Source organism: Podarcis pityusensis (assembly GCF_964106645.2).
Source record: "Podarcis pityusensis genome assembly, chromosome: 15".
NCBI lineage: Eukaryota > Metazoa > Chordata > Lepidosauria > Squamata > Lacertidae > Podarcis > Podarcis pityusensis.
In genome coordinates this window covers 16635496-16653647 of record NC_138040.1, presented here as the reverse complement: position 1 = coordinate 16653647, position 18152 = coordinate 16635496, and the positions used below count along the sequence as shown (strand labels likewise).

The following is an 18152-nucleotide window of genomic DNA, read 5'->3' as shown; positions in this document are numbered from 1 at the left end:
TTGCAGGGGGTTGGACCAGAATACCCTTGTGGTCTCTTCTAACTCTACAATTCTATGATTTAGGTTTAAACAGAATCATAGGACAGGAGCCATCTAATCCAACCCCTTGCAGTACAGGAATCACAGCTAAGGCAAATGCAGGGCAAATGCATTTCATATAACCACCCTGCCTCCAAGCCAATCATAACAGAGGCTCCATAAAGGCTGTGGGTCTGAAGGAGGGAACTGGATCACTTCTACCTTTATAGATAAAGCAAGAATTGCAAAAACGCCCCTTTTCCAAAGGGAGACAATCATCCTGGAGGCTGCAGTTCAAGGGGGTGGGATGTTCTCATGTGCAACAGCTCCAGCTGCCCCTCCTGAGTGTGTGACCTGCACCACCACCATCATCATCAAAGGCCAGGAACAAGCATTGCGGGGCTGGTACTGTTGCAGGAAAAATCTGAGGGCTCCCTTGGACAAAAATAAAACACCAACCAGAGCAAATTGAAGCAAATCAGCAGCCTGTAGGCCTGGTCTTTATTGAAGAAAGACTGTCGCGACAGGGTGCTCCCCTCACTCGCAGGTGAGAGGAAGGACCCAGAAAAATGGTGTGCCAGGTCTTATAAAAACTTTTGAAATTCCCCTCCTCTAGATCAAGCCCACCCCCAGAAACATCATGCATACATTACAGACAGGAGGGGTTGAGGGTGGAGTTGTGGTGGTAACATCATGCATACATTACAGAAAGGAGGGGTTGAGGGAGGAGTTGGTGGTAACCTGAGTGTCTTGTCACCTGGCTGGTTCCTCCCTTCCCCCCTACCCCTCGAGTCACTTCCAGGAGACAAAAGGGAGTTTGCAGTTTCCTGCCCCCTGAGGGAAGATCTGATCATTGTCCTTTGTTTCAGTCCATGCTGAATCCACTCCCATATGCAGGTTCTTTGTGATTTTGATTGTCTTCTGTCTGGGATCATCTGGGCAGGGCTCCTGCAGATGTGCTGAGACAGTGAAGGGATTTTGGCTGACCAGGGTCAAACCCCCCTCCCCTTTTCTTAGTTCTTGTCATATTGAGTAAAATAAAAATGGAACAGTGCAAATCCAATGTATGGTTGATTTTCTATGAATTTATAACAGAAATGTGGCGTATGTAGTGTGTGAGTGTGTGTGTGTATGAAGTTTGTACAAGCAGAATGATTGGGGTGGGGGGGTTCCTGCTACAGTTCCCCCCTTCGGAGATAAGATTGCAAAGGTGGCTACTTTGCAATCCTTTTCTCCGCACAATTTAAGGTGGTAAATATTAACCTGCTATTCTCCGTGTGTCCATGTGAACGTGAAAGGGACTTGGATGTCATGCTTCTTAAGGATATTTGCATAGAAATATAATGGTGTAACAGTGCACATAGTTAGACATAGGATATCATGCAAAATTAATATTTTGTTGCTCAGTTACTTGTGGCATTCTAGTACCTTGGAAGAGATATTTTCTCAATAGTGGCGTATGCTTTACATTTAGCAGGAAGGTCCACTAATGACTGAAAAATGCAGTTCGCTTTGTCCCCCGCCATTTTTGTGTTCTCAGGTGTCAAGGTAGCTCTTCTATGGTCTCACACTGGCATGGTGTCACAGCAGTGGCAATCCCTGGTGAATCCACTTAGGGCTTTCATATTAACCATGTTGTATGGCACCCACCATAGCTGGCACAGGTTTGGGCACGTCATGAGAGAAGTGTCTTTGCCTTGGCCGCTCTATGGGATTATTATTATAGGCTCTGGTCTTGCAGTCATGGGAAGTTGCTCACTTGCACTTTAAGGACCAAAAGCTAATTGCAGCCTGGATACACTTGCCCAATTCAAACTGAGTCCAATTTGAATTTATCTTGCCCCATGGTTCCCAACTTCTCAAACCAATCTGTTAAAACAAAACCATTCTTAGAGGGCATTTGTCCAAATAAGTCAATTTAACTCTATAAGGGATTATTCCTGCTAAACCAAAGCATATCCACCTTCATGTATCTTAGAAGCTTCTCCTTAGTAAAGCGAGTTTTAGCACATTTTTAAAATGGGTAGGGAAGGTTGGCATAGTGCCAGGTGGAACAACGAAATATGGTTATAAATTTATCTAATTCTAAACATTGGACTACATAATAGCCTGGTCTCTTAAAAGGCATAAAATGTATGAGAATCCTCCACTGGGTTGTAAGGAATAAGACATTAAACATAAAAACAATTATACAGAAAAATAGCCCCCAAAATAGTCCCCCCCTTTTAGAACGCATAAAATGTATGAGAATCTTCCACTGGGGTGTAAGGAATAAGACGTTAAACATAAAAACAATTACACACACAAATAGCCCCCCCCCCTTTGTGGAAATAACACACTGTCAGACACATTTCAACATTCCTACGTAATAACACATAATACAAAACAAACTAATTAAATATCAGTTGCATATCTTGAGATAATTGTGATCTTCTCAATCCTGGAGCACAGTCTTTAAGGTTCAAAAATGAGAAAATGTCCTTGCAATTCAACTCCACCCCCCTTTGTCAGCCCCACTCCCCCGTCAGTTTATATCCTTTGGTGTCTGTTGGTGTCTGTTGTTGGTGCAGCCGGTGGCTTTTTCATCATAGGTCTGTAGCAACACATCTGTAGAAGTGACATCCTGTAAGGGGCAGGGGTTTGGAGACTTAAAAGACAAGAGTTAGGAAAAGAAGGGGCAAAAGGCCCCTCCCCAAGATAATCTCCTTGAGTTATCAGCTGCAAATAATAAAATCTTAGCATGTTAAGCATTTTACTCATTTTAATATTATTATCACATTTCCATATAATTACTGTTATTATCTGCTAAGTTCGTTTGCTTTCCTTCACTTTGGAGAGAAAGAGAACTGAAAAAAAAAATACAAGGTTAAAATAATGAAACACACACACACACAATGACTTATGAGGAACGAAAAATAAATAAATGCTAAGACACACAATTTTAAGTAATCTGAAGTAACAATGAAAATAAAAGAGTGTTTCTTGATGTGACAACATCGGCTAGAATGTTAATAGCAAAATGCTGGGAAATGACTTAATACCAAGAAAAATGAATGGCAATTTAAAATTGTGCAAGTACCTTGAACTAGCCAAAATGACAGAATTAATAAGAGATGCTCAGGCAAAGGTAAACAAGTACCATTTCACAAACAATGTTTGGTTGTGCTTCGATTAACTTCATAGACATCATGGAAAAACAGATTAAATACATGAAAACAGATTATTTGTAACTTTAAAAGTGTCAAAGCCACAAAGAGATGGAGGTCACTAATATAGCAGGGATTCAGACTTGTTTCACAGATCAGAAAGAAAGTTGCTGTGGGAGGAAAAAAAGGACAAACACTTTGTTATTGGGGTTCACATATCCTGTTAAAAGGGAAAATTATTTCATGTGAGAAGCCTGTCAGAAAATGCTGTTCCTAAGATGCACACAAACAAAGTCTGTGATTTAAATTCCATTGAGGGGGGGAATGCTTTGATATTTACCTGTGAAAAGAATTTTGGCATGTTAAGATTTGGAACCTGGAAAGCTCTTGACTTTTGATGGGCTAGTTTTTTTTTTTTTTTTACCCTTTTGTCTTACGTAGCCCCTGGAGCAAAGACACATTAAGGGTGATTTCCCTCAATGGTTCTAAGTTTTTTTACATAAGGAAATTTGAATAAGTTCCTCCCTGCAGCCCAGGTCTTGTGGAAACCTCCTCTCTACACCCTACAGTTCCCCCCTTTCCTCTCTCTCTCTCTCTCTCTCTCTCTCTCTCTCTTTTTTGACTGATCTAGCCTCTGTGTATGTGCAGAGTTCATGTCTCAGCAAACCTTTTATACTATTGAAAATGTTGCATCTTTTGGCTAAATTAGAATTTGAATAAGGGAAGGAAAGGGTAAGGAGTAGATTTTAAAAATAGGGTTAGGTTTTAAAACAAAAGGAGAAACTCAGCAATTCAAGTATTCACCAAAGCTAGCAATTGCAGCCCAAGCAAAGGACTGCTTCCTTTATGTACAGGAAAGGGCTAATATCCCTCTGGCTATTCGCAGAACAATGCCACGCCCTTATATATGGGGAAAATGGCCAGAGAGTCACAAATCATAGGATATTATTATTATTATTATTATTATTATTATTATAAATATTCTCAGTCATTTCAGCCTCACCATTTGCAGACAAAAATTTTTTTTCTGCCCTTTATTTACAGGATTGGTCAAGGCCCCCATATGTATTTGTATGTGCTTAAACTTTGAATTGACTCTGAAGTCTGATCCCCCCCCCCAATGATAAACAGTGTAATCACTCAAATGTTTGATATTACCCGTTGTGCTTCAAAACATCACAGCTTCACCTCTCACCTTTTAAAACTAAAGAGCAAAGCTAGGCTGATTTTCTTTTTTCTTTTTTTTAGCAAGTAAATTTTTATTCAGAATTTGTACAAAAAAAGAAAAAAGAAAAAGAAAAAAGAACTAACAAATACAAAAATAATCATTTTAACATAAATTATTCATCCTATTTTCATACTATACAAAAAGGAAACATACAATCATACAAAAAATAATAATATAACCATTAGGCTCTCCTTAGCCTTTGACTTCCCTTCACCCTTTTGGTAAGTATCAAATAAATCTCGGATTGCGTAATTAGTTTATTAAAGTTTATAGTTATTAGCTGATAAAGTTTTTCTAATACCGCCAGTTCCTCCTATATATCCGTTCCAATATAATTCCAAAATTTACTCCAATTTTTTTGAAATTTCTGGTCGTCTTGGTCTCGTATTCTGCCTGTTAATCTATCTAGCTCGGCATAGTTGATCATTTTGACCTGCCAGTCACTTATGTTAGGAATAGTTTCTATTTTCCAGTTTTGTGCCAGCATAATTCTTGCGGCTGTGGTGGCATAGAGAAATATTTTTTTATCTTCATTTTTTATTTCCTTACCCATTATTCCCAGCAAAAAGGCCTCAGGTCTCTTGGGAAAAGTATATTTAAAAACTTTTTTAAGTTCATTATAAATTGCTTCCCAAAAAACCTTCACCTTGTTGCATTGCCACCACATATGGTAGAGGTCTCCCTCCACTTCACCACATTTCCAGCATGTCTTATTTTCTGATCTATAGATTTTAGCCAATTTTGCCGGCGTAAGATACCATCTATAGAGCATTTTCCAAACATTTTCTCTCAAACTCGTACAGGCCGTAAATTTAATATCTCTATTCCACAATTTCAACCACTTTTCAAACTCGATGTTATAACCGAAGTCAATTGCCCATTTAATCATTGCCTCTTTGACTTCCTCGTCTTTTGTATGCCATTCCAGTAATATGTCATATAATTTAGACAATGTTTTGTTTTTGCCTTCTATTATTTCTATATTGAATTTTGATTTCTTGTCCTCGAAGCCCATTTTTCTTTTATCTTGTTTTAACATATCATTCACCTGATGATATTGTAGCCAACCGGTGAATTGATCCTTTATTTCCTCATACGGTTTAAGTTTAAGCCCTTGTTCTGATTTTCTTACCAAATCTTCGTAGGTGGCTGTCTTCCCTTCCATGTTGTTTTTTTTTATTGTTAAGACCTCTACTGGTGAAATCCACCATGGTGTTTTTCTTTCGAGAAGGTTCTTATTTCTTTCCCAGACCTGATATATTGGTCCCCTGAAAATATGGTTTAAGAAGGCCCTGTGGACTTTCACCTTCTCGTACCAGAGATATGCGTGCCACCCATACCGATTATTGAAACCTTCTAAATCTAGTAGGTCTCTGTTCTCCAATTTTATCCAATCTTTTAGCCAAAGTAGGCACGCTGCTTCATAATATAGGCTCAGATCTGGGAGAGCAAAACCTCCTCTTTCCTTTTTATCAGTTAGTATTTTCAGTTTAATCCTTGGTCTTTTCCCCTGCCAGATGAATTTCATCAGGGTTCTCTGCCATTCTTTACATTGTTTTAAACCTTTAATAACTGGAAGAGTTTGAAATAAAAACAACATCCTCGGCAAAACGTTCATTTTAACCACTGCTATCTTCCCTAAAAAGGAGAATTTCATCCTCCCCCATATTTCCAGATCTTTCTTTATTTTTTTCCATGTAACTTCGTAATTATCTTTATATAGGTTTATGTTTTTTGCCGTGATCCACACTCCCAAATATTTCACTTTTTTCACCACCATGATTTCCACTTTTTGTTCTAGATCTTTCGTTTCTTCCTTAGTTAGATTTTTAACCAGCATTTTAGTTTTATTCTTGTTTACCTTAAAACCTGCCACCTCTCCAAATTCCTCAATTTTTTGTAATGCTTCTTTTACACTATCTTGTGGATCTTCCAAAGTCAGAACAATATCGTCGGCAAAGGCTTTAATTTTGAATTCCTTCTTTCCTACTCTAATTCCTTTCACTTCTGTTGCCTCCCTCAGTCTCTTATTAAGTACTTCCAAAATTACAATAAATAATAAGGGGGACAGGGGGCAACCTTGTCTGGTCCCTTTATAAATGTTAAAATATTCTGTTGTATTATTATTTATCACCAGCTTTGCTTTCTGTTCTTTGTATATTGCTTCTATGCCTCTTCTAAATTTTTCGCCAATTCCCATCCTTTCCAAAACCTTCTTTAGGAAGTTCCAGGAAACATTGTCAAATGCCTTTTCGGCGTCTATGAAAACCAGTGCGGCTTTTCTGTCTATTTTCATGTCCAGGTATTCAATAATGTCAATCAAATTCCTTACATTATCCCGTAATTGTCTCCCTGGGAGAAATCCTGTTTGATCACCATGAATTTTATTAATCAAGACCTTCTTTAATCTTTCCGCCATTATGTCTGCAAATAGCTTATAATCATTATTTAATAATGAGATTGGCCTATAGTTCTTTACTTCCATAGTGTCCACATCTTTTTTAGGGATCAATATAACATAGGCTTCCTTCCAGGTATTAGGTATCTTTCCTTCTCTCAATATATTGTTCATAACCTCTCCCAGCACTGGTGATATTTGGTTAATTAATATTTTATAATATTTGGCCGGAAGGCCGTCCGGTCCCGGCGCCTTCTCAGCTTTCATCTTTTTAATAGCCTTTTTTATCTCTTCCTGTGTTATTTTCTCCTCTAGTGCTGCTCTTTCATCTTCTACAATTTGTTCCAGATGGTGTTTTTGCAGAAATTGATCTATTTCTTGTTCTGTTTCCTCTCCTCTTTTGTACAAATCCTTATAATATCTTTGGAATATTCTTTTTATTTCTTTTGGTTCTTCCATAATCATATCTCCTTCTTTTATTTTACTGATCGTACTCAACTTCTTCCTTTCTCTCAACTGCCACGCTAGATATTTCCCTATCTTATTTGCGGACTCAAAGTTCTTTTGATTCATCCTCTTAATTTTCCACTCTATCTCTTGGTTAATTATTGTAGCAAATTTAGCTTGTAGTATTTTTAAGTTCTGTTTTAAACTTTCTTCACTAGGGTTAACAGTTAATTTTCTTTCATTTTCCATAATCTGTGTTAAAATCTGCTCTTTCTTTTTTTCTTTTTCTTTTCTTAATTGGGTATTTTTCTGAATCAAAAAACCCCTCATGACCGCTTTTCCTGCGTCCCACACCGTCTCTATGGAAGTTTCTCCATTTAAATTCCACCTAAAGTATTCTTCAATTGTTTCTATAGCCTTATTTACTATCCTTTGATCATTAAATAAATATTCATTCATTCTCCATCTGGCTGTTTTAACCTCTCTACCTTTTAACTCCATGGAAACCGCACTATGATCAGATAAAGTTCGGGGCCAAATTTCAGACTTAATTAAATTCTGTACCAATTCCCTCGAGACCCAAATACTGTCTATCCTCCCCCAGCTCTGATTCGGATTTGAAAAAAAAGTGAATTGTTTTGCAGTAGGGTTTTTAAACCTCCAGACATCCGTCAATCCCAAATTATTTACCATGTCGAAGAAAGATCGTGGTAGTTTACCTTCTTTCCCATCTTGTCTTTTTGTTAATCTATCCATATTCGGCGTCACCACCCCATTAAAATCTCCCATCAATATCATTTTCTGGTCCATCCATTCCATTAGTATATTATCTAATTCCAAAAAGAAAGCTGATTTTTTCTCATTCGGGGCGTATATTCCAACCACAACTATTTTTTCTCCATGAAACACCATCTGTACCACCACTATTCTCCCATGTTCATCTTTGTACAGTAATTGCGGGTCATATTTTTCCTTTATATAAATTACTACCCCTCTTTTCTTAACCTTGTCGGAGGTCACAAAGTCCAGTCCCAATCTCTTATTACTTAATACTCTCTTGTGTTTTCCTATAACATGCGTTTCTTGAAGACAAATTAAATCCCAATTCTTTTTCAACAATACATGTGCAATCTGGTTCCTCTTATTTTTATTATTCAAACCGTTTACATTCCAGCTTATTGTTTTTAAAGCCATCTATTAAACTATTCTAGCTAATTTAACTAGATTAAATAGAGACTACTGTTCCTTGCTTTCCTCCTCTTGTTCTTCTCCTTCTCCTGTTAAGCTCTCCTCTTTTTCTTCTTCTTCACTCCCTTCACCCTCCTCGTCTCTCTGTCGTTCCTCCCTTTCCACCTCCCCTTCAACTTTTCCCAGGTCCTTCTCGTATCTCCTCGCAAATTTTTGGAGTTCAATACTGGTGCTTAATTTAAACCTTTTTTCCTTAAAGTAGAATGAAACGCCTTCGGGAAACTCCCATCTATACAATATCTCATTCTTCTTCAATTGGTTTGTTAATTTTTTGTATGGCTCTCTCCTTCGAAGAAATCTCGAAGGAATTTCTCTAAAGATAATAATTGGGCTTCCTCCAATATATAACCTTTTTATGTGGTTCTGTTGCAGTATTTCATTTCTTATTTCCAAAGTGTTGAACATGACAATTACATCACCTGGCAGCTTTTTCTTTCTGGTTCTGTCTAATTTTGGTCTTATTCGAAAAACATTTACTAAATGACAGTTTATCTCCTCCTCGCTCTTATTTAACCAAGTTGCCAGCTCTTTTATCATTTTAGATCTAATATTCTCATTTGGGGTCTCTGGTACACCCCTCAGTTTTAGGTTGGTTTGATTTTGTCTCATTTGCGTCATAGCCATATTGTCCAACAACTCTTCCTGCACTCTTTCTATCTCTTTAACTTCTACTCTAATTCTATCCACCTCCTTCTTACTAGTTTTCGTATCAACTCCATCAGCACACCAGAATTTAGGAATTACCCTCCAATGCTTGCAGACACATGTTCCTTCCACACAGCCACAAATTGGGAGAGTTGAAAGAGACCTTGGGGTCATCTAGTCCAACCCTCCAAAATATAGAGTTCACAGCAAGATTTCACAGCAGGATTTGTACTATCAAAGAGACATACACATTTAAGTACAGATTTACAACTGGGAAAGGAAACATCTATGCTCCTATCATGTACTAAGGAAGAGGAAAATAAAAGTACCCAACTTTACACAGAACCCTTTTTGCAGATCTTGAGATAGTGTGAGTGAGTTTGCTTCCTTAGACTAAAGAATGCAAGTTCTTAGAGAAATTATCTTTAAAGGAAGATTGAAGTGAACATTTTTCCTAAGATAGGGAGAGGATCTCTTATAAAGCAAAGTTAATTCAATTGATATAACCACTCACAAATAATTAAAACAGCCATAGATTTGATTTAAAAGGAATACAAAAGTGAACAATTTTTCCTGAACTTGCAGGGGAATAGTAAGCCCCCCCTTGCAGTTTCCTTTAAAGGAAGCTTACTCAGGAGTAAATGCACTTGGCACAGAAGTAAGAAGGAGAAGAAAGAGAGAGAGGGGAAAAACCTGAAAGAGACAGAATGAAACAGGGGGGGCATCTTCTAAGAAAGAAGCCAGGAAGTCTTATAGAGACTGATATTTGGACTGGACTCATAGAATTTTGCTGGCCATGGAAGCCTCTACATTTAATAACAATTTTCTTAGAAAGAACACCACACTTTCATAGGCATGTGCTTAATGAAATACATACACTGCATTTTAGCTTGAGAGAGCAGTTGGCTCAACTAGGCTTTTGCAGCAGAAACATTAGTTGTTGTTTTTTTTCACAGTACATTTCAAAATACTGGAACAAAAGACTGGAAAACGGATGTAGACTCACAAACTCAAAAGTTACAAGAAAACATCATTTACCACTAGACTTAAAATCACCCTCCTCTCTTAAATTAGAGGAAGGAGGTGGGGTAATCCTCCTTTCAGAACACAGGTAGCATGTATACAGGATTTTACCACATGGGAGGAAAACTCTCTTTTAGAGCTTTTCTCAAATAATAAACATTTGCACACTTCATTCTCCATTTTGTTTTGTTTAAGATTGGCAAGGCCCAACATGGCTTCCTTAGTTTTTAAAAATTTTGAAGCAAGTTTGCAATTTAAAACTATGTGCATTTTAAGAACAGTCTGTGGATGCCGAGGCCAATGTAAATACAAACCCTTGAAATATTTCTAAATCTTTGAGTACATCTCTTATTCATTTATTATTATTATTTTTAATAACTAAGATCTCTATAATGCGTGGGCTCTCAGGCTGGGCTGTTATTATATCTACTGCCTTCTGAGCACCATTAAGTTTACGGTTTCATGTTCTAGCTTTAGGTTATAGTTTAACAACACAAATTTGATGTTTTCAGCTCTCCCTAAGGGTTCACACCCTGATTTTGTTGAAGGATCCCTGAGGTGGCTGCTGTGCCCTGGGTTCCAGGTGGTGAGCCTAAGCCACCCACTAAAAGTTACAACGGTCTCATACTTTGTACTTGAAAGACCATTTTGCCCCTTTATTTTTATTTTTTTTTCCAATTGGAGATGACAAGCTGGAGGGGCATATTAGAATCCTCTCTGGGGCAAAAAGGCTTCATGGAAGCTTTGTTGCCAGGAGGAGTCCAGCTAGGGTGTTTTAGTGAGCTCCCATTCTCTCATATGTCATTATTGGGCTTTTTTCGTTAACGACGTACACTAAAGACAGAAAGAGTGGAAACACACACACAAGGGAGGAGGGGCAATGGGAAAGAAAGGGGGGACAGATAAAAGATCCTTTCAGTACTCAAAGTACCCTTGACTAACACAATTCCTACTTATCTATAAACCACGAATTAATTTCTGGAGATCTCAAACCTGAACCTGAAACTCAAAACCACGGGTCCCTCTGCCCGAAAACTCAAACCACGGGTCTCTCTGCCCGGAATTCCTTTACCTCAGCGCTGTTTACAAGACTAAACCCCCTCTACCACCCACAACAGCCTCCTGCCTAGCCTTTGAGACTAAGTTCGGAATCCCCTACTGAACGCCTGCGCAATGCAGTGCCAGATCGGGGTCCAAGAAAACAACCAAGGTTTGAAAGGAAGCAAATGACCTTGTGTTAAAATACTTTTGAAAAGATGCCACCGGACGACTCCGAGGGAAGACATCAGAGAAACAGTAAAAGAGCCACGCTTTCCCGGACTCAATTCCAAGACGGAAAACGGGGGAGAAAAGGGATAGGTAGATTAAGGCGTACCCGGACGACTCCGAGGGGTAGCGCCGGAAAAAAGTAAAGTTCCACAATTTCCCCGGCTGCACTCCGCGTAAGAAATTGAGGGGAGAGAAGAGAAAGGCTTTGGCGTACCCAGACGACTCCGAGAGGTAAGCGCCAGACAGTAAAGTTCCACGATCTCCCTGGCCACCCTCCGAAGGGGAGAATCGGGTGAGAAAAGGGCAAAGTTAAAGCGCACCCGGCCGACTCCGAGGGGCTGCGTCAGAAACGAAAGAAGGAAAGTCTGGCTGTCGTGGGGACGTTACTTTCCACCCCCCTCCCAATGTATTTACTTCAAACCATACTCACGTTCGAAGATGTCCCCCGTGGATCCCGGGATCCTTTCCCCTTAGCCGGCTTGACCTTGCCTTTGCTTCCCCTGGTTGGGCTTTTGGTGACGATTGATTACCGCCCGCAAAGAGGAGGCAGGGAGAGGAAGAAGGATCCCTGGGCTAAGGTTGCCCAGTGGCGCCTGATCCCCTCTATCTCCCCTCTCACCTTTGCAGGAGAACCAAGTGTCCCTTCGTGGTTGCCAACTGTTGCAGGAAAAATCTGAGGGCTCCCTTGGACAAAAATAAAACACCAACCAGAGCAAATTGAAGCAAATCAGCAGCCTGTAGGCCTGGTCTTTATTGAAGAAAGACTGTCGCGACAGGGTGCTCCCCTCACTCGCAGGTGAGAGGAAGGACCCAGAAAAATGGTGTGCCAGGTCTTATAAAAACTTTTGAAATTCCCCTCCTCTAGATCAAGCCCACCCCCAGAAACATCATGCATACATTACAGACAGGAGGGGTTGAGGGTGGAGTTGTGGTGGTAACATCATGCATACATTACAGAAAGGAGGGGTTGAGGGAGGAGTTGGTGGTAACCTGAGTGTCTTGTCACCTGGCTGGTTCCTCCCTTCCCCCCTACCCCTCGAGTCACTTCCAGGAGACAAAAGGGAGTTTGCAGTTTCCTGCCCCCTGAGGGAAGATCTGATCATTGTCCTTTGTTTCAGTCCATGCTGAATCCACTCCCATATGCAGGTTCTTTGTGATTTTGATTGTCTTCTGTCTGGGATCATCTGGGCAGGGCTCCTGCAGATGTGCTGAGACAGTGAAGGGATTTTGGCTGACCAGGGTCAAACCCCCCTCCCCTTTTCTTAGTTCTTGTCATATGGAGTAAAATAAAAATGGAACAGTGCAAATCCAATGTATGGTTGATTTTCTATGAATTTATAACAGAAATGTGGCGTATGTAGTGTGTGAGTGTGTGTGTGTATGAAGTTTGTACAAGCAGAATGATTGGGGTGGGGGGGTTCCTGCTACAGTACCATCCTCTGCTGGCATCTGCCCCAGGCTTCTAAGTAGAAGTTGAATGCAGAGCTCTCCTGTATAGGTTAGGCTGTCTCAGAGACTGGCCTGCCAGCCAGAATGCCCTTCCCTCCTCCGCTTGCAGGACGGGCTAACTTTAACCTTTTGGTGTTGCACATGGCAACCCCCAGTAAATATTGACTTCTGGAAGGATGAGACTGCTGGAGTGCTGGGCCCCTGTCATCGAGCGGAGCTGGCATGGGAGTGAAGGAAGCCAGAGAGAGAGGGAGGGTCTCCTTGTGGGCTCCATCTATCAAGCCCCAGTGCCCAAAGGCACCTATTGACATCCCCCCCCATCCAGGTTTGCCCTCCAGGGGAGAAATTTCTGCCATAATTTACAAGCAAAGTAGGGGAGAGTCTTCTTGCCAGTGGCTGAGAAAGGACTCAGGGGAGTATCAGGTGACAGGGACACTTTCCTCTTTGGTTTTGTGGCTGGAGGGGGGCAAGAAATACACATCCGATTTAGAAGCAGAGGGTTTGTGTCCAGGCCAGCAAAGGCTCCATGCCCCAGGCAACTAAATTGTCTGTGCCATGTGGCAAACCTGGACTCCAATTCCCTTGACACCACCCCCCACACCACTTCTGACCCCCAAGGAAATCCCTGCTTCCTCTTAAGGGGGGAGGCTGGGGGCATATGGAGTGAGAGAGGGGCTGGCCTGCTACCCCTAAGGGTCACAAGAACATTGACTTATTGAATCGTAGAGTCGGAAGTGACTCTGAGGATCATCTAGTCCAACCCACTGCAAGGCATGTATATGCAGCTGTCCCATACAGGGATCAAACCTGCAACCTTGGCATTATCAGCACCACATTCTAAGCAACTTGGGCTATAAAAAGAGCCCTGCCAGAGCAGGCCAATGGCCCATTTAGTCCAGCATCCTTTTAGCCAAAAGCAGGATTTGAGTACATCAGCAAATCTCTTCTCCTGTGGCTTCCAGCAACTGGTATTCGGATGCATTGCTGCCTCTGACCATGGAGGCAGAGCAGAGCCATCTTGGCTAGTAGCCATCAATAGCCCTTTCCTCCTCCACAAATTTGTCTCATCCTCTTTTAAAGCCATCCAAGTTGGTGGCCATCACTGCCTCTTGTGGGAGGGAGTTCCGTAGTTTAGCTATGCATTGGAAAAGCTTATGTAGTCCAGAGGGAGGAGGGTGTCCATAGGTTCAACATGCATCCCCCCCCCCGCTCTAAAAAGGGCAATATTTTGGAACCAATGTCCAGAAAATGGACTTAGGATGTGCTTTAGCCCAGTGCTAAAATCCTCAGGAGGCCTCATAGCATTCTCGGGATGATCGTGGATCAGTTTTGCGGCCCTGGTGTGAGAATCTGTTTGATGCTATTCTGGCTCTCCTCAGTCTCCTTCCGCCTTCCTTCCTTCCTCTGCAAGGGCTTGGAAGGCAGGATCTATATTTGGGTTTTCTGAAGGGTCCCTCTGCGTTTCGCCTGGAGGGAGCCATTGCTGGGTTCCTGAGAGGCAGCTTTCCCCCTGTTTACATTTGGAGGGTGCAAAAAACCGAAAGCCTCTCACCAAGGAGTAATGGTCATTTTGCCCTTCAAAGGCTGTAGGCAAAGCGACATCAATTAACTTAACAAAGCGCTTTCACCACCACTGTTCAAAGGGCAATTCGGATCATATTGGAAGAGTAATTCCCATGAACTTTGGCGACATTAAATTTCAGTTGTTTATGTCGCAAGGAGGCAATGCTTAAATGTCAATAGGATTGTTTTCCATTTGGAAATGCAAATTTATCTCCCCCCCCTGCAGTGGTGCATAAAACATTGAAATGTGGGTGCAGAATGTGCACGAAATCTCTGGACCTCGGGGTCCTTTTACATGCAGTGATTTATTTTTTTCCTTTCTGGGTGGAGGAAAACTGCTTGCTGCAGAAGGATCCTCCAGCACAGTGGAGCCCAATTCCTGCCCAGGGCCTGATCCCACCAAGTCCTTGGACTTAATCCAACTTCCTCCAGCCTGTAATCTGCACAGCCACCGCCAGCAGGCCTTGGGGATGTTTGTGGGGATGTCAGTCCCTCCCAGACCTACTTCCAAATGTGGGGCTTCAGGGTGTCCAGTGTGAGAACAGGACGCAGGACATGACGCCGCCCATCTCTATGGTCTGCTCAAGCTGAATGGTTGTTCTTACGATGCCCGTTGATGCAGAAATCATCATCTCTTGGCAGCAGTAGGATAATCGGTCTGGCTGCCCTGCTCAAGAGATGCTTTGAAGAGCCAAAGGTTATTGGAAATCAGGCTACTCAGCAGCTGAAGACAGTTCTACCATGGTGACATTTCTTTTTCTTGGAGGAGATTTGAGTGCAGCTGTGCCCACAGGGGCTCGTGATTTTGTTTCAGGGGTTTCCTTAGATAAGAACACCAGAAGAGCCTGCTGGATCAGGAGAATGGCCCTTTTAGTCCAGCATCCTGTTCTCACAGCGGCCAATCAGATGACTTAACACAGGCATAGGCATGTTGGAAGTGTAAGAAAAAGGAGGAGACATTTTATCATATGTGGTGGGATTGTAATGAAATTAAGAAATTTTGGGAAATGATATACAATGAATTGAAGAAAATGTTCCAACTAACATTTGTTAAAAAACCTGAAGCATTTCTGTTAGGGATTGTAGGAAAAGACCTGCCAAGGAAGTTGAAAAACATCTTTATGTATGTGACAACAGCGGCAAGAGTCTTAATAGCACAAGGATGGAAGACTGAGGAAATCCCGACTAAAGATTCATGGCAAGAGAAACTGATGGACTATGCAGAACTGGCAAAATTGACACATAAACTACGGGACAAGGATAACTGTGACTTTAAAGAGGAATGGGAACCTTTTACAAAGTACCTAAAGACACAACAAAGTGAATTGGATTCCTTGGCAGGTTTTGAATAAACACTCACAAACTTTTTATTGATAATAATTAGTTAGATAAATTAAGGACTTATACAATTCTGTAACATGCAGAGAATAGCATTTATAGAGAAACCAGAGATTGGAACTGAGGGAAGTCGGGGGTGGGGTGGGGAGGGCAGGTTGTTTATGGGAGGGAGGGGGGGAAATTAAGGATGATATGTTTTAAGATAATATGTTTTGTTGAATTACCTAATATTTTTTTAAAAACAACAACAACACAGGCATAGGCAAACTCGGCCCTCCAGATGTTTTGGGACTACAGCTCCCATCATCCCTGACCACTGGTCCTGTTATCTAGGGATGATGGGAGTTGTAGTCCCAAAACATCTGGAGGGCCAAGTTTGCCTATGCCTGCCTTAACAGCTCTCCCCTTTCCTGTGGTTTCCAGAAACTGGTATTCAGAAGCATTGCTGCCTCTGTGGAGGCAGAGCATAGTCATCCCGGCTAGTAGCCTGGGACTGGGAGAGGAGGGTGAGTAAACACTCCTAGAAAATGCAAGCAGAGGGATGAGTCATTTCCAGAGTGTCCTTTCAGGTCCTGCTCCTGCCTTCTGCTCTGCATGTTTACAATGGGGGCCCTTGAAAGAAGCATCAGCTGGATGTAACCCAACTCCTCCGACGGGTCACAAGGCTTCATCTTCCAACTGCACAGGTCAGCATAGGATGAAAATGGGGCTGGCATGGGCAGGATCTGCCATAAGCTCCTATCCTTCCCCACCTCAAACCATCTGAGCAGCCCTTGCAAGGACCTCTCAATTGCCAACACTGCCTTCAGGCTGCCTTTTGCTCCATGTTGCTCCGCCGACTAAGAATGGTGGCTTTTAAAATAATAAATAATGTTCTGCCAGCACCCTTGCAAACAGCCCAAGAGCGGACGTCAGTTCACAGCAACTGAATATACATATTATTGGGGGTGGGACGGAGACTAATTGCCTTGATTACACTTAATTGAAATGATCTCACAGTCTCTTGGGATGTGCTGGATTTTCCCTTCTGGACCTCTGGCAGAAAACGTTTCAAGCCACAGCTTCATATAATCAAAGGCGGCTATTTTTGCCTAATGACTCCTCCGTCCAGAGCAGTGTTGTGATCTGGAGTCCAGCCATGTCACAAACATGGCAGGCAGTGAGCCCAGCCCAGCCAAAAGAGCCTCGGAGATTATTGCTTTACAAAAACATTGTGTGCACTGCTAAAGAAGAACTGGAGTTCCAGCTGAATGCAGAATAACTTTTGGAGGCAAATGAATGTGGAGAAGGTGCCTCACCAACTCCCTGCTCAAAGGCTCAGGAGGCTGCAAACAAATGAATCTGGCCCTGAGTGAGAGTCTCCACGATTACCCATGCACCTCCTTCTGCTGGTCAAACAAGCAACTTCCTCTCCTGGGTGAAGCTGCTCAGTAAGAACCAGTTCAGGATATCAGAAGAGGCTGCTAGGTCTGCTCAATGAGCCATCTAGTCCAGCATCCTATTCTCACAGTGGCCACCCAGATGCACATAGAAAACCTGCAAGGTGGACATGGGCACCACAGCTCTCTCCCAAATGCAATTCCCACCAACTGGTATGCAGAGGCATCGTGCCTCTGGCCGTGGAGGCCGAGCATAGCCATCGAGGCCAGCAGCCATCGAGTTTGCCAATCCTATTTTAAAGCCACCAAGGTTGGTGGCCATCGCTGCCTCACGCCCACAAGTTCTAGTGTTACGAAAGAAGTAAACCTTTTGTCTCTATCCACTTTCTCAATGCCATGCATAATTTTATAAACTTCCACCATGTCACCTCCTACTCCGCCTTGCTCTGAACTAAAAGATCCCAAATGCTGCAATCTTGCCTCCTCAGCAAGTTGCTCCTGTTCTGCCGACTTGTGGGAAGTGCACAGCGCTTGACTGGCTAGTGCCAGTGATGTCACAGCCCACCGTAACTGTGTAGCAGTTTTGCAACTTTGAATCAGGTTGGTGTGTTTTCTTAAAAACCCCCAAAAAACTAAAGCACATTTAAGTGTCCAATAAACATACCGTACCTATTGCATTTGGGGAAATCAAGGTAGACTGAAGATGAGAAACTTGACCAGAACAGATGCCAGAACAGAATCACTAGAACTGCTAGTATGTTCACCCACTGACCTTCTATGACGTGAAGGTGGGAATAAACAGAAGGACCCCCGGCCAATACACTCACAGCCACTGATGTCTTAAAGCTACACTTGTGTGCAGCATCCAGGTGCCTGCAGGAAATGCCAGCCTCACCCACCAACCTCTCTCCCATTACATTGCCCATCTGAGAGTGATGAGGCTTCCCCAGGGCAGGATTTCAAAGAAGGAATTTGGGTCATTAGAACCTTCTCCAAGTACC

General features: G+C 42.0%; 1 long non-coding RNA gene across 1 annotated transcript; it reads right to left on the bottom strand.

Annotated features, from left to right (window-relative positions):
* Positions 1-2080: 2080 nt before the first annotated feature.
* Positions 2081-4383, bottom strand: LOC308464406. The gene is made up of 2 exons (XR_013980018.1): positions 3098-4383; positions 2081-2999 (listed from the first exon to the last, which is right to left on the bottom strand). It is a non-coding gene; the product is annotated as an uncharacterized lncRNA (long non-coding RNA).
* Between the last annotated feature and the right edge of the window lie 13769 nt (positions 4384-18152).